This window comes from Phyllosticta citriasiana (assembly GCF_038021145.1).
Source record: "Phyllosticta citriasiana strain CBS 120426 chromosome Unknown IWZ02scaffold_14, whole genome shotgun sequence".
Classification (NCBI taxonomy): Eukaryota; Fungi; Ascomycota; class Dothideomycetes; order Botryosphaeriales; family Phyllostictaceae; genus Phyllosticta; species Phyllosticta citriasiana.
This window is the reverse complement of record NW_027117291.1, coordinates 647,180-651,776: the sequence shown is the minus strand read 5'-3', so window position 1 is coordinate 651,776 and position 4,597 is coordinate 647,180.

Sequence of the window (4,597 nt, the reverse complement as noted above, 5' to 3'; positions counted from 1 at the left end):
TATAGAAGTCTTTAAAGTAGACTAGGGGGTCTATTTTTAAGTTAAGGGCGTTAAATACCTTATTACGTAGGTTTACCTTACTAATAGCTAACCTCTAGGTAGCCTATTATAACTAATACCCTAAATCTTTAGAGGTACTATATGTCTTAAACGCGTTATTTAGGGCCTAAAACTAGGAGTCTATGTCCTTTACCTCTAAGCTTATAAGCTTAGGTGTAGGGGCCTTAATTAGGGAGCTAAGGGGGTTATAATAGGGAGCTTATAAATTAGGTCATAAGTTAGGCCTAACTAGGGTTATAATAGGTAGCCCTAAGAGACTTTATTTAATCTCCTAAAGCCCCTAAACCTATTAGTATATATTAGTAAGCTCCTCCGTGTTTACGGAATTAAGTATTACTAAGAGCGCTATAATCTTATTATTAATAGTTATAACATGCGGATTTAGTGTTAGAGTAGCTAAGAGCTAGCTCTTACTATTATTTAGGGACTAGATTTTAATATAAGCGTCTTTATTAACTAGGGGGAGGACTATCCTCTAGTTAGTAGCCTCTTAGCCTCTAACTAGCTAGTTTATAGCTAGAGAGCTAGTCTCTAGGTTAACGCTTCCTAAACGAGTTATAGGAGCTATTTTCGATTTAACTAGCCGTAGTAGTTAAAGATTTTAAATGTAAGATTTAGCACTATAGGGAGTCGAATTAAGTATGAATAATAATAATGTATTTAGTGTAGATATTAGATGAAACCTTAGTTTATAAGGTTTCATCTCTTAGGGCGTTTATATGTCCTTACTAATACGTACGGCCCTCTTTAGGTCCTAGTATAGCCCCCTTTAGGTCCTAGTTAGAGTTCCCTAGGCCCCGCCTTAGTTATAGCATTATATAATTATATTCCTTAGCTAGACTCTCTCCCTAGCTAAGACGTAATATTAGCCTATAGAGTTAGAAGTCGCCGGCCTCTATTAGATTATTCGTAAAACTATACCCTTTATCTAAATAGTAGAAGCGCTACCTATTATATTTATAGACTATAGCACCGCTCTAGCTATTACATAGTAAACCTTACTTATAATAACGTCTATAGATAAGCTTAATACTTAGCTAGTTTACGCGTTATAGTTCCTTTCCTAATTTAATCTTAATTACCGTTATAAGCCGGGTAAGTAGTACATTATACCTAACGCGCTTAGTTACCTCCTAAGGGAACTTCTAGGGGTAGAATATAGTAATGAACTTAATAATCTTACCCCCTTCCCTAGAGTAGCTATAAACTATTTACATACTCCGATTAGCAGGCCCTAATTCCCCTAATCCCCCCCTAAAGGTAACCCCTTTCCTAAGGGACCCTACTTTTCCCTAAAAAATAACTATCTTAATGATTCCTTACCTAAAAACTCTAAATTTTTAGCCCTCCCTCCTACCCCTAGGCGCTTAGAATAGGGTATATATTAAGTTTTAGCGCTAAGATATCTAGATAATCTCCTAATAGATGCTTATTTTAACGGAATAATGATAGGAGCCTACGCGTTAGTAACTATCTACATTAAAATGTTAAAGTAATTCCGTACCGCCCTATAGACCGGCTATAGCTAGGATTAATTCTACTCCGCGTTATTAGAAGGCCTATATAAGGACCTAGATAAGTCCGTTAACCTATAGTTTATATAGTAGGATTCCCTAATATACTACGTCTACCGTAATCCTAATAATTAGCTATACCTCTATATCCTAAAGCCTCTCTAGGGAGATATCTTCTACTAAGCGCACGATGACTAGTTCTATATAGAATTCTATATAGCATATGAATAACTCTAGACTATATACTATATTTATAAGCTTTATTACTAGCTATAAGCCTATATTTACGGGGGCCGCTTATACTAGACTGCCTAGACATAATAACTACGGCTATATAGCTAGCTTTAACCTATTATAGCACTAATAATACTATTTAATACTATTACTATTAATATTATTATAGCGTTACCTAAGTGCCGCGGCTTTAACGCGTTCATGTCTATTACTAATTAATTCTCTAAGTAAGTAACATTCGTACTAGGACGTAAGGCCTAGTCTATAGCTAAATAGGCTAAGGCGCTACTTAACGCCCTTATAGACTAGGGTATACCTTTACGGATTATTAGCGATCATGATACTAAGTTTACTAGCATACTATAGATAGCTATATTTAAAAGGCTAAAGATAGAACTTATAATAATATCTAGCTAGCACCTATAAGCTAATAGCTAGAGTAAGTAAACTAACTAAATAGTAGAAATCGCACTCCGCTACTTACTTATCTAAGATCTAAGGACTAACTAGGTAAACACCCTCCTAAATATTAGGAGCTATATAAATAATAACGCTAATAACGCTATAGGCTACTCCCCTAATAAGCTACTCTATAGCTTTAGGGTATAGGAAGGTTTATCCTTAATTAATATAAGCGTTTAGGACTATAACGATATTATTTAATAACGTACTAAGTACTACTATAAAGCTACTAACGCCCTTAACTAGGCCGCTACTAAAATAAAGATGTAATATAATCCTAAGCACATACCTCTAACGCTCTAGGAAGGGGATCTCACTTATATTAAACTCTATAAGGGATATAAGATGACTAATATAGGCATGTCTTATAAGTTTAGCCCCTAATAAATAGGACCTTTCCTAGTTCTATGTACCTATAGTTATTAGGCCTATAAACTATACCTCCCTAGTAATATAAAGATTTACCTAGTAATATTAGTAGAGCACCTTATCCTAGTGCCTTAGGAGCGAGACCTATTTAATTACTAAAGCTACCTACTCATCCTAAAGGGCATTCGCGACGATAATTAATATAAGATTAATTATATTAACGCCTAAAGAGTACTTTAAGGGAAGGTATAGTATTATGTTTATTAGGCCGGCTACCTAGGCGATCCTAGTAAGTAGCTATATAAGAATAACATCTCCTAAGACCTTCATAACGCCTATAATAAGGACTACCTACATGCTATACCTATGCTTAATTAATAGTCTTTAAATACTAACCCCCTACTCTATACATAAGACGACCGCCTAACGCGGCTATAAGGACGCCTATGAATTCACCTACCGCCTAACCCTAACGCGCTAAGGTGCCTACACGGATACCTACGTAAGAACCTATTAGATAACCTAGTAATCCCTAAGCGCCTAAGAGGATGCCCGCGTAAGATAGGTAAATAAAGTACCCCTAAGGTAGTAGAATCTAAGGCCTCTACTCACGTAACTAATAGCATGTTATAAACACTATGACTCTAGGAGCTAACTAAAATAAGCTTATCTCCTAACTATATAAATTCTCGCCGTTTTAGGTAATTTATAGCACTAAGGACGGCGCCTTTTTTATTTTATTTAGGGGACTACTACGGTTAGGGTGTACGGACTACTAGTAGATAAGGTAGACCGCTACTAGTAAGTAAGGCGAGTGGCCTACTAAGGCTACTTAGCCTACTAGATAGAATAATTAACCTTACTATTACTACTATATTAGGCCTACGCCGTGATATAGGGGGCCCTAGTATTTCTTTTTAGGTCTTAGCCCCTAAGGGGGTACTAAACTAGAGTTAAACTAGCCCTATTTAGGCGCCCCTTTAGGGTTACTCCTTTAGGAGGACTACCCTAGGAGTTCTTCTACTTTCTTAACCTTAGTAAATATATTATACTTAGTCTTTATCCGGCTCTTAGTACTCATCTTAGTTAATTTAGTATATAAGAGTAGGTATACCTATAAAAACTAGTACATAACATAGTACTCTTTATTAATAATCTTAAACTTAAGGTGTTATTCCTTAGCCTCTAGTATAGACTATAGACTTTTAAACTCTTACCCCTTCCCCTAAGTTATATTAAAGAACTTTATATATGTTTTAAACCTCTATATATTAGGGTCCCGGATCTAATCTATAATGAATATACGGAAGTCTTTAAAGTGAACTAGGGGATCTATTTTTAAGTTAAGGGCGTTAAATACCTTATTACGTAGGTATTATGCCGCTATACTAGTATATAGACTAACTAAGTGAGATAGCTACTATCTTACTTACTATGCCTTTTTAGGTTAGCTAGCGTAGTAGTATCGGTCCTACTACCTTATAGTAGGTTTACCTTACTAATAGCTAGCCCCTAGGTAGCCTATTATAACTAGCACCCTAAATCTTTAGAAGTACTATATGTTTTAAACGCGTTATTTAGGGCCCGGAACTAGGAGCTAATATCCTTTACCTCTAAGCTTATAAGCTTAGGTGTAGGGGCCTTAATAAAAGAGCTAAGGGGGTTATAGTATAGGACTTATAATTTAGGTTATGAGTTAGCCCTAACTAGGGTTATAGTAGGTAGCCCTAAGAGACTCTATTTAATCTCCTAGAGTCTCTAAACTTATTAGTATATATTAATAAGCTCTTCTATATTTATAGAGTCTAGTGTTACTAAGAGCGCTATAATCTTATTATTAATAGTTATAATATATGGATTTAGTACTAGTGTAGCTAAGAGCTAGCTCTCACCATTATTTAGGGACTATACTTTAACATGAGCATCTTTATTAACCTAGGGAGGAACTATCCTTAGGT